Here is a 12,845-nt window from a genome sequence, read left to right on the forward strand (position 1 = left end):
CCTTGCAATGTGTTCCCTGGTCTGTGTGTAGTCACTCCTTCACAAGGTAATGTAGGCTGGCGCTTTCTCCACGTGAACTATGCCTGTAGCATCATGTGTGGGGGTGGTGTGTAACAGGTTTGGGGACCCTGCCTGTGCCCTGTCCAGTTCAGTACATGTGGGTTCCATGTCAGTTGGTGCTGCAGATCGGCGCATATAAAATCCCCCTACTTCCATGGACAGAGTAAATCCACAGTCACACGCACATACACTCATCATACGCTAGGGCCCATCACTCTAAAATTCACACTATTACTCTATCCACACTGAATATAGGAGAGAAAACCTAAACCAATCTGCATCTAAATGAGGTCAATGCAACCATAAAGTTACTGTCCTGAGTCATGATTTTAAACATAGAAAATACATTTGAAACTCAATAAATGACAAAGAAATAACCACCCGACACTGGAATTCAAACAAATGCTTATTTATCTAAATTAGTTCAAATGAAAGTCAATCAATAGCAAAATCATTGTTCTCATAGTTACCTATTCTAGCTAAATTGGTCAGGACAGGTCTCTCGGTAAAGTCTCTCGAGCTGCCGTCCTCAGCATAGATTCAGGAAGAAGTCCAAACGCAATGACCGCAAAGAACGCAATGAACGCAATGAACACGGACCCTCTCTAGTCTAGCATATTTATAACAAAAATGACAAAATAAAAGTTACAAACAAACTTTGAATATCCGTTGAGCCGCTGAGCAGAGCGAGCAGGAAAAGATGTCACTTTGGTTACATTTAGAAAACCTCCGCTCAGGAAAAATCACAAAAATAAAAACACGGAAGAAGGAAACTCGAGTTTGCAAGTGTTACTTTTATGAATGCTCTTCCTTGGTACCATAGCAGAGCCACCACAGATTTGTCATTGTTCATTGTGGTTTAATTCTTCTCCAAGGACAATTGGAAACATGCCCAGAGCTGCTGTCCTCATGGAAACTTTTAATTCAGGCAGAGGCTGTGGTCAGGTGACTCTCAACCATGTGCAGCAAGGCCTCTCGTCAAAATTCAATCACTCGAGCGCAGGCTGTAAATAGCAGCCATCTTTGTTTAGGCCAAAACGGACCATCTTAATTAAAAGAAACACAAAACAACGTTACCACATCATAATGATTATACAGTGTTAATCCCCACTAATACCCTTATGTGTATGTAATTATCTAGCCTTCTGCAACGCAAAAAAGCATTAGCACACGTTATTTTAAAAGCACAAACTCAAAACAAATGACACTTTTGCGATACTCATTTAATTAAATTGCGCATATTATTAAGCAACATATATGCATTCCCACGTGTAGTTTTCTCTCATTAGTAATGTTGATTAATTTAGACCTTTAACAAAACAAACTATTATTTAATGATTACAAATTAGTAATTTTAATCATAACATATAGACAAAACTGGAGCTTAAAACTCGATAAATTTTCAACAGAAAACTCTGCTCCAGCATTGGCACTGATGCTGAGTCCAGACATGGGTGTTAGTCTCTCAAGTGTCAGGCCTTACAGCGCGCATGTCCTATGTTGTGGCCTGTGACATGATGTGCATGAGTGTGCGATACACATAGTGCAGGGATGGTGGCGTGTGTTGCAGTCATTCCCATTCAGGACCATGGAGTTGTGTGGCCACTGCTGTCCCCTGGGGCATATGTTCATAGGTGTCATGTGTGTCATCACAAAACGTGGACACTCTCAGTGTCTACAGCATAGGTTGTGCTCTGTGCCATTGTCCCCTGGCACCATGTATATTGACGTGATATGTAGTACAAGTGTCCACTGTACAGCCTGACCTGATTTTCCTTGTTCATAGTCACAGTGGCCAGTGCCTGTGTGTCTTGTTACAATCATCTGATGATGACCATTTGTACATGATTATTTGGACAGGCGCACCTTGGGAATTTGGCGTCCAATCTTGCATTTATGCAGCCCCTGTGTATTTCACCCAGACTAAGAGATGTAAGTGCCACCTGTGTCTCAACAAATTGTCTCATGTAGGGGGTGGTTGGTGCGGGCCAAGCCTACATGTCAAGACCAGAATTCTCCTTGCTAGGTCTGGCCAGTGTGTGATGTTTGTCTGGACATACACTCAAGGTGCAGTGAGCCAGTCATGGTGGGCATGTTTTCAGTATTACCTATGCAGCATGTGCCTCAAGTTTATGGATATGGTCCCTCCTCATCCCTATTTTCGCCAACGCTGTGTGGTGCAGATGCAGTGCTGGATTGTCCCCAGGGCCTGGCTCCTATGTCAAACTCCATTTCATGTCATTTGCTATTGTGTCATGCTCTCCATGGATTTTCATTGGCATGGTGGGTCAACCAACTGTGTGTTGCATGCCCTACATCTGTACCTTGTTTTGTAGATGTTACTGATCTTTCTTTTTCAGGCTATGCACTGTAACCTATGTAGATTGGACTCATGTGACATATGTATACAGGTGTGTGATTAATTGCTGTCTCTTCACCTTGCCCACAGCATCGTCGGGGGACACGGGGGGAGACATGAGCACAGACGGAGCGGAGGGACCGAGCACCAGTGCCAGCGTTGACATCGTGGCTGGCACATTGAGTGGTACTGAGGTGGAGGAGAGTGAGGCCGAGGACCTGTCCACTGGCACGACTGAATATGAAGCTGACGGGTCCGAGGATGATCTCCCCGAGTGGGCGGAGGCTGCACCAGCAGCTGACAGCGGCACAACATCGTACCCCGCCCCCTCCATTGCCATCAGCCGCCTCCCACTTGCTCGTGTTCCTTCCCAGCGTGCCCGGTCACCACATGTCTCCTTCCTGCCAGGCACCGCACCCCCTGCCCCTGTCTCCACTGCTGCCGCCAATGCTGAGTCTGTGGACATCCAGCGGCAGTTGCAGGTTGGTCAGGCTGCGATCCTTAATGTCCTCCATGGCCACAGCCAAGTGCTGCACAACATGGAGGCATACTTGGAGGGCATTTTTTCATCGCAGGCTGACCAACGGCAGTTGCTGAGGTCCATCGACTCGACACTGACTGCAGCAGTGGGTCTCCTGCAGCGCTACATCCCACCCCCTACCCCTGCCCCATCCACACTTCCCACTCCCATGCCTGTCCCACGTACCCCCAGACGTCAGCATGCACCCACCACAACAGACACAGGCACCACACCAGCAGGGAAGGTCATATGCACTCCTCCTGGCACGCACACACAGGGTGAAGTAGGCACACCCACTGGGTCGGGGGGCAAACGCAAGTCATGCAGCCAGAGTGGGAGTCCGCATTCCACCCAATCCACTCCCTCCAAATCCCCTCCCCTCAGCTCTCCTGGCCACATATCCGGCAAGGACTCCTTCATGGCCACTCTGTCCCTGAGCCCCACTGTGACACCACCCCGCAAGCGGTCAAGGGAGTCCCCGGTCAGGGTGGTTGAGTCCCCCCCCTGTCCACACCCTCCCCCAGTGGCGCTGCGACCCATCCCTCCACCCCCCCTCCTTGGGGCCTGTGGTTCCTTCGGGTGCAGGGGAGACGCTGGAGGACCTTGCTAAGGTGTGCAGCGAGATCCTGGCCTCCGCCTTTGGCCCAGCCCCACCCCCTGTGGTGGAGTCCTCTATCCCTGCACCCATGACGCCTACCCTTCGCCCTCATGTCCCTGCGGTGCCTGGTCCTTCCCCCCCACATGATGACCTCCCCGCTGTGGAAGACAAAGGAGTCTGAATGTGCAGGCAAGCTAGGGGACCCGCGTCCCACTGTGTCCCCCATCCAGCTGTGACTCATGGACTGCCCTATGGGCTTTGTAAATATAGAACTTTCTCCGCGAAAACATTTTTTGATCATGCTGATTAAAGCCATTTTTTTGTTTCCTTACAACACTACTGCTTTTCTGATATTGCTGTTGGTGGGGCTGCTACATGATTTTGGGTGGTGATCATGTGTTGGGTGTGTGGGAAATGTAGTAGTGTGCTGGTCATAGGGGGGACCCTGGTATCTGTGTGCCATCACAAGGTGTTAGCTAGGTTTCTCTGTTCATGTAAGCAGTTACTGCATGGTGAAATTGTCCCAAGGTGCATTCCTTCCTCTGTGTACCCTGCCATCTTCCCTGCAGGGTGTTCCCAATATTTAGCGCTGAGCTGTGTGTACATTAGCTGGGTGTGTGACGGACTCCTTCAACTTTGCACATGCATGCTGAGCGATGTCTCCACCTGCATCATTCGTGGCATCCTTGGTAGTCACTGTACTTGTGTATGTAGACTATTGACATGACTTCATGTGGACATGTTTTCTTTTCGGCGCCATGCATGTGTATACTCCCAGCCTCGCACACATGTGGTACATGTACTGCAGGGTCTTAGTGCACCTGACTGACATTTGTGGGCATTGTAGCTGTGGCTACTCCACCCTTTGCGTTCCATGGGCACTGCTGGGAGGACTCTGCACCCACCCCTCCTGTCTCTGGGCACTGCTGGGAGGACTCTGCACCCACCCCTCTTCTGACTGGGCACTGCTGGGAGGACTCTGCACACACCCCTCCTGCGTCTGGGCACTGCTGGGAGGACTTTGCACCCACCCCTCCTGTGTCTGGGCACTGCTGGGAGGACTCTGCACCCACCCCTCCTGTCTCTGGGCACTGCTGTGAGTGTTAGGCACCCACCCCTCCTGTGTCTGGGCACTGCTGGGAGGACTCAGCACCCACCCCTCCTGTGTCTGGGCACTGCTGGGAGGACTCTGCACCCACCGCTCCTGTCTCTGGGCACTGCTGTGAGTGTTAGGCACCCACCCCTCCTGCGTCTGGGCACTGCTGGGAGGACTTTGCACCCACCCCTCCTGTGTCTGGGCACTGCTGGGAGGACTCTGCACCCACCCCTCCTGTCTCTGGGCACTGCTGTGAGTGTTAGGCACCCACCCCTCCTGCGTCTGGGCACTGCTGGGAGGACTTTGCACCCACCCCTCCTGTGTCTGGGCACTGCTGGGAGGACTCTGCACCCACCCCTCCTGTCTCTGGGCACTGCTGTGAGTGTTAATCACCCACCCCTCCTGCGTCTGGGCACTGCTGGGAGGACTTTGCACCCACCCCTCCTGTGTCTGGGCACTGCTGGGAGGACTCTGCACCCACCCCTCCTGTCTCTGGGCACTGCTGTGAGTGTTAGGCACCCACCCCTCCTGTGTCTGGGCATTGCTGGGAGGACTCTGCACCCACCCCTCCTGTGTCTGGGCACTGCTGGGAGGACTCTGCACCCACCCCTCCTGTCTCTGGGCACTGCTTTGAGTGTTAGGCACCCACCCCTCCTGCGTCTGGGCACTGCTGGGAGGGCTTTGCACCCACCCCTCCTGTGTCTGGGCACTGCTGGGAGGACTTTGCACCCACCCCTCCTGTGTCTGGGCACTGCTGGGAGGACTCTGCACCCACCCCTCCTGTCTCTGGGCACTGCTGTGAGTGTTAGGCACCCACCCCTCCTGTGTCTGGGCACTGCTGGGAGGACTCTGCACCCACCCCTCCTGTCTCTGGGCACTGCTGGGAGGACTCTGCACCCACCCCTCCTGTGTCTGGGCACTGCTGGGAGGACTCTGCACCCACCCCTCCTGTCTCTGGGCACTGCTGGGAGGACTCTGAACCCACCCCTCTTCTGCCTCGGCACTGCTGGGAGGACTCTGCACACACCCCTCCTGCGTCTGGGCACTGCTGGGAGGACTTTGCACCCACCCCTCCTGTGTCTGGGCACTGCTGGGAGGACTCAGCACCCACCCCTCCTGTGTCTGGGCACTGCTGGGAGGGCTCTGCACCCACCCCTCCTGTCTCTGGGCACTGCTGTGAGTGTTAGGCACCCACCCCTCCTGCGTCTGGGCACTGCTGGGTGGACTTTGCACCCACCCCTCCTGTGTCTGGGCACTGCTGGGAGGACTCTGCACCCACCCCTCCTGTCTCTGGGCACTGCTGTGAGTGTTAGGCACCCACCCCTCTTGCGTCTGGGCACTGCTGGGAGGACTTTGCACCCACCCCTCCTGTGTCTGGGCACTGCTGGGAGGACTCTGCACCCACCCCTCCTTTCTCTGGGCACTGCTGTGAGTGTTAGGCACCCACCCCTCATGCGTCTGGGCACTGCTGGGAAGACTTTGCACCCACCCCTCCTGTGTCTGGGCACTGCCGGGAGGACTCTGCTCCCACCCCTCCTGTCTCTGGGCACTGCTGTGAGTGTTAGGCACCCACCCCTCCTGTGTCTGGGCACTGCTGGGAGGACTCTGCACCCACCCCTCCTGTGTCTGGGCACTGCTGGGAGGACTCCGCACCCACCCCTCCTGTCTCTGGGCACTGCTGTGAGTGTTAGGCACCCACCCCGCCTGCGTCTGGGCACTGCTGGGAGGACTCTGCACCCATCCCTCCTGTGTCTGGGCACTGCTGGGAGGACTCTGCACCCACCCCTCCTGTCTCTGTGCACTGCTGTGAGTGTTAGGCACCCACCCCTCCTGCGTCTGGGCACTGCTGGGAGGACTTTGCACCCACCCCTCCTGTGTCTGGGCACTGCTGGGAGGACTCTGCACACACCCCTCCTGCGTCTGGGCACTGCTGGGAGGACTCTGCACACACCCCTCCTATTTCACAATCTGTACGCTTAGTACATACACGTGTGTGGGTTCGCTCCATGCATACGAGGTGGGGGTACGTGTCGTACATACACGGTTGGGGTGGGGGTACGCTCCATGCATACGGGGTGGGGTTAAGGTCCGTACGTACACAGTTGGCATGGGGGGGTACGCTCCATACATCCGCGGGTGAGGGTACGGGTCGTACTTACACTGTTGGGGTGGGGGGTACGCTCCATGCATACGCGGGTGAGGGTACAGGTCGTACTTACACTGTTGGGGTGGGGGGTACGCTCCATGCATACGCGAGTGAGGGTACGGGTCGTACTTACATTGTTGGGGTGGGGGGTACGCTCCATGCATACGCGGGTGAGGGTACGGGTCGTACTTACACTGTTGGGGTGCGGGGTACGCTCCATATGTACACGGGTGTGGGTATGGGGCGTACTTACACTGTTGGGGTGGGGGGTACGCTCCATACGTACGCGGGTGGGGGTACGGGTCGTACTTACACTGTTGGGGTGGGGGGTATGCTCCATACGTACGCGGGTGTGGGTACGGGTCGTACTTAAACTGTTGGGGTGGGGGGTATGCTCCATACGTATGCGGGTGTGGGTACGGGGCGTACTTACACTGTTGGGGTGGGGGGTACGCTCCATACGTACGCAGGTGGGGGTACGGGTCGTACTTACACTGTTGGGGTGGGGGGTACGCTCCATACGTACGCGGGTGTGGGTACGGGTCGTACTCACACTGTTGGGGTGGGGGGTACGCTCCATACGTACGCGGGTGGGGGTACGGGTCGTACGTACACTCTTGGCATGGGGGGTACGCTCCATACGTCCACGGGTGAGGGTACGGGTCGTACTTACACTGTTGGGGTGGGGGGTACGCTCCATGCATATGCGGGTGAGGGTACGGGTCGTACTTACACTGTTGGGGTGGGGGGTACGCTCCATACGTACGCAGGTGTGGGTACGGGTCGTACTTACACTGTTGGGGTGGGGGGTATGCTCCATACGTACGCGGGTGAGGGTACGGGTCGTACTTACACTGTTGGGGTGGGGGGTACGCTCCATGCATACGGGGGTGGGGGTACGGTCCGTACATATGCATCCCCACGCTATGTGATGCTTGTGCGGGCCGTACCCAGGCCTTTGCCACGTGGGTACAGCTGTCCCGCCATTGTTGGGATGACGTAGGTGTGGGCGTGGTACGACTCGTACCCACGCTCTTAAGGCATGGGTACGGGACGTACCTGTATTGTTGTGTTGCCGGTTCGCGTCGTCAAGCACTTTTGCTGGACACGCCCCCACCCCCTCGTAGTGACCAGGGCCTGAGGGTCAGGTATGTCCAGGGCATATGTGCTGTGTGACTTTGGTGGGGGTTTTGTGGCCTGCCCCTGGTCCTGCCACCCCCCCCTTTCCCCCCTCCCTTTGTTGTTCTGACCTTCTGCAGCATCTGCGTCCGAACCTGTAGAGGAGGTCGACTGCTATGAGGGCCGGGATGACACGTAGGTTCGGGTCCATGTCTGTCCGTCGCGTACAGGTACTCCTTGTTCGCGTCGTCCTGATTTCCCGGCAGTTTTTGGCAGCCGGAAAATATTCACCGTGCTGGATGACGTCGGTGCGAATCGTGATTCCTGGTTCATGAATGGCAGGCTACGTGCGTCCCGACGTCATGTCGGCGCTTTCCCGGATCGCATTTGTATGTTTATTTTAGTCGGTCGGGGTTTTTTACGCTTCGTACGGAAATAGATTTTCCGTGCAAATCGTAATTCCATGTTTGTATATTCTGACGACCGGGTACGCGTCGGACGGAGAATATGCTCCGTCCGACGGTTCGTACCCGGTTTTTACCGGATCGCATTCGGCACCTTTGTGCATTCCCTCTAGACAGCCATAACAAAGACTGATAAGTGTGTCTGAGTGCCCATCTACATACAACTGCATTCTTATGGCCTTGCCTGGACAGGATGGAAGAAGAGGGCTAACACTTCACTTAAATCAGCTATGTCTTGTTCCCACACAAAAGACGGATTACCCCCGACAGATAGGACTGGGTTGGAAGTGATCCTTGTGCACTTCAGAGATCTGTTTTAACATCAACCCCTACATCAAAGGCACTTTTGGGTATAAGAACTGGGTCTCTGACCCCCTAAAATCAGACACTTCTAGATCTTGAACTGAACATCTGTCAGAAGCACTGCTGTGCTGCTTAAAGGACTCATCTTTGAACGTGAGACTTTGAAGGCCTACTTTTCTCTTGTATTTCCCTGCTGCTTCCTGACTCTGCTGAAGGAGAGCAGGACTCTTGCCTTCCGTCCAAGTGATCTCCAAGGGCTTGCTGGCTTGCCTCGTGTTTTCTGATGTCTGAGAGATACAAAAGAATTCTTGGAATTCTGCAGGTGCTGCTGCATTCTGCCATCTATGAGTCCTACCCTTGCCCGAGGTGCCCTTTCTAGTTCTGGCCTCAGAAGTGGGTTCTGCAGCTGTTTTGCTACAAAATCAACGCATTGTCACCATTGCGCCGATCGGAACTGACGCAGTGCCCTTTGATGCTTACGCAGTGCCAATCCACAAACATCCCCGTGAGGACAAGACTGCAAGGTTCGGCGGCAACGCAGCACCAATTCGCAGTCCCAACCACGAGACCTGAATTTAACGCATCAACCTGGCTGCATGAATCGGAACCGATGCATCGCCTTCAATACGTGAAGAAGATCGTCTCATCCTGTTGCTTGCGACCAGGAAAGGTACTTTGTTCACCGGCGCCTGTGTGGTTCCTATAGCCGGTCTGGCCTCCATGAGGTCGGCCTAAACTTTGACTTTGCCTCGGAAAAGCGTGATCTAAAGTAACCTTTTTAACACTACTTGCTTCTAAGAACTTTACTGCATTTACTCCTTTAAAAATCAATATCTAAACAATTTTGCAATGGATTTTTGTCAATGGCCTTGTTCTGTTCAGAATATAATGATCTACTTTTCTAAACCTGGGTGGAGTCTTTTTGTGGTGTATTCATTGTGTTACTGTGTGTTGCATAAATACTTTACACATTGCCGCTTTAGATAAGCCTGACTGCTTTGTGCCAAGCTAACAGAGGGTGAGCACAGGATATCTTTCAGTGTGAATCTAGCTTACTCTGATTAGAGTGGTGGTTCCTGCATGGCCTGCGTGCATACCTCAGTCAACCAGGAATTCCATTTCAAACAATGGTGTATATTGAAAGATACTTGTATCTGTATCATCGTTTACTATAAAGTTGGCAATGATGGCTACCATTATTATGATATTTAATACCCTATGGAATAATTGGAAGGCTGCAGATTCTTATTGTCTCATGTATATATTTATTTGTATGAATTTTTGTTACCCTTCTAGTAAATATTTTTTTTAAATGATCTTTGTAAGAAATTGGGTAATTAGATGAGAGGGGTGAGATCCTCACTCAAACAATAAACACAATCCTTGTCAAGGTTAACCACAAAAGTCATTAAATTAACCTGCGCTTAACCTATGATAGCTCAGCACAAATCAGTCAGGCTTACCTTAGAAGCAATGTGAAAGTATTTGTGCATCACTAAAGCAGTAATAAAGTGACAACACAAGAAAAGTAAGGGTGGGCGGAATTTGCGTAAGTGCCTTTCGCAAAATATTGCGAAACGGCAAAAAATCTCCGCTATCACGCGAAATTTCACGTGATCGCGGAAATTTTGTACTGATTAATGCGTTTCTGAATTTGACCTTCAACTCGGGCACCTGCTTTATTTATATCTGTAAGACTTACAGATATAAATAAAGCAGGTGCCCGAGTTGAAGGTTAAATTCAGTATCAGTGCTTCCTGTTGAGGTTTAATTTTTGTGACAGGAGCATCGTGTCACAATGAATCCTGCCCTGCATTATTATCCAAGAAGATGCCACCATTTTGTGCAATACCTTAACTCAACTGGAGTACTTTCTACTGGTTAATCAGTAAGTGCTACCTCGTTGGGTAAATGTATAGTGCTTTTCCTATACTACAGCTGCGTAAAGGGCCAGAAGGAATTGTCTACAGCGACCATGTGTGTCTGTAACTTTGCCACTGTGCCGATGGACGCCGGGGTCCCTCGAGTGAGCTGTCCATCATAGTGGGGAAAGGGAGGGAAGACGGAGCTTCTATGCAGTTCACATGCCTCTTGTTTATAAAGGGTCAGAGACCGACCAGAGCAGCAGATGAGGAGACAGAACCTCCTGGTGTCAGGAACTACACGGGGATTGCGCTCGAGAAACCCATGGATGCACAGACCTCCATCAATGGATGCACAGACCTCCATCAATGATTACAGCAAATTGCTGACGGTAGATATGGGGAGAAAGCACACATGCCTTGTTTGAAGCATGATGTGCCGCTTCATTTCTACCAAAGCCAGCACAGCGAGAGAGCCTGGAGCTGCAGGGGAGCTCGCACTTCATGGCCTGCCGACAGGTACAGAAAAAATTTGCGGTGGACCTGAGCTCTTGTCAGCTGTATTGACTGTTTCCACCCTGGCCTACTTGTGTTCTCAGTTTGCACCGTTCTGAGCCGAGCACTGTCATCAGGCAGTCAAGTAGGTCTGGCAGTCACTCAGCATGAGGGAAGTGTCACTAAAAAAGCAAGGGTGGGCGACAATTTCCATTCCCTCACGGATCGCAGAAGTTTTGACATTTTCGCGTTCCACGCAGAACGCGAAAATGTCGAAATTGCGCAATTTCCGTGAGCGAAACGGAAATTGACGCCCACCCTTAAAGAAAAGTTCCTAACCAATTTAGACAAAAAGAACAAATAAAAAAATTAATGACAGCAAAATAAAACAAATCCAATAAATAAACCAGAGTTATGATTTTTTTAAATTGTATGGTAACAATAGTGTCACGAAGCACAAAGTTCAGGCCAACCATGATGAAGCTCTGGTCGAATATAAGGACCAGGTTTGGTGGAAAGTTTACATTCTAGCTGAGTCCAGTTCCATACGAGGCAACTCAGTCAGAGCTTCACAATCGAGGGGGCTGCAAAGAGATTGTTGTCAACACAAAAAGTTGGTAATCAGTCAGAGGTTTGCAATTTGGTGATCCGAAGAGCACCAGGCAGGTGGAATCCGGAGTCCATAGCCGGGAAGGTTGCACCTGCAGTAAGATGCGGTTGCAAGATGACTTGAGGCAGTACTTGTTTATTGTGAAAATCCCAGAACCTCTGGATCTTCACCTTGAGTCTAGTTCTTTCAGATTGTAGATTGGAGGAGTACACTCTGACACCAGGCAAGGGTTCAGGACCTGTGGAGGCACCTCTTGAGGGTCAGCACTCACTCCAGCAGAGGCCAGCAGGAAAGTCCAGGCAGGTCCAGTTGGTGCTGCTCAGCAGAGCAATTGCAGGGATGAACTCTGGATGCTTGTGGTGTTTCTGTAGCTCAAACAGGAGGTCATCCAACTGGCCCTTGGCGTCACATCTGTGATCCATGGTTCACAGCAAGCAGGTCCAGTCTTCCTTATTCACATAGCACGGCAATCCTCCTTCTTAATATTCTCAGGTCAAAAAGTCTTCTCATGAGAGGTTCTTAGGGTGCCACTTTGATCCCCAGTGCCAGCTTGTTGGGGTTTGGGGGCACCCCTTTGTGCAATCCTAACTGGTTTTGGCCAGTTATTCCCCATTCTCTGGGATTGGTTCCTATCTGTCTAAAGTAACAAAAATCAGGCAGGCCCAAGTTTGAGATGCACTAACCAGTGACAGTGCAGGCATCTTCAGAAGTCAGAAAGGGCATGGGTGCATCCTCAAGCTATCCTTTGAAGCTCAGGAAATGCGGAGTGCAACCCCCCAGGTCATTCTGCTCAGGAGAGGAACAACCTTTTCCACATCCAATGCCTTTTTGGCCCCTGTGTGGAAGAAAAACACATCAAACCACAGGGGATCCATTAACAGTCATGTTACCCTGGACAGTGACAGAAAGGCGCATTTGATTTAGGTGGAAAAATGGCAACTTTCTGAAAATGCCATTTTCAAAATAGTAATTTAAAATCCAACCACACTATTAAAGAGGACATTAAATTACAATTCCAATGAGTGAAAGAAGAATTTTTGTATCTGCACCGTAACTGTACATATCACGTATTACGTGTAAGAAGGTAAGAAAGCAGAGCTATCATTACTACAGTAAAAAAAGAACTTTGGGACATGTAAAACTTAAGTGAACATCCTATCTTTTAAAAAGCATGCACCCTGCCTCATGAATCATAAGGGTCTAGCTTAGGGAT

This window comes from Triturus cristatus, chromosome 9 (genome assembly GCF_964204655.1).
Source record: "Triturus cristatus chromosome 9, aTriCri1.1, whole genome shotgun sequence".
In the NCBI taxonomy this organism is placed as follows: Eukaryota; Metazoa; Chordata; class Amphibia; order Caudata; family Salamandridae; genus Triturus; species Triturus cristatus.